Raw genomic sequence first — 210 nt, 5'->3', positions numbered from 1 at the left:
ATCATATTGTTGAACAAACCAATAAGTATTTTAAATTTATAAAAACTAATTTTACATTAAAAAGTAAATCAAAGCTACAGGATTGGAAAGACACAAATTGCAATGAAATGTATACATTTTTAGCGGTTTGTTTGCTCATGGCACACGTAAAAAAAAATAAAATTAAAGATTATTGGTCAACATCATTTTTATTGTCAACGCCTGCTTTTG

The sequence above is a fragment of the Acyrthosiphon pisum genome, chromosome X, assembly GCF_005508785.2.
Source record: "Acyrthosiphon pisum isolate AL4f chromosome X, pea_aphid_22Mar2018_4r6ur, whole genome shotgun sequence".
In the NCBI taxonomy this organism is placed as follows: domain Eukaryota; kingdom Metazoa; phylum Arthropoda; class Insecta; order Hemiptera; family Aphididae; genus Acyrthosiphon; species Acyrthosiphon pisum.
The sequence above is the reverse complement of the archived record's forward strand: the minus strand, read 5'-3'. Positions refer to the sequence as shown.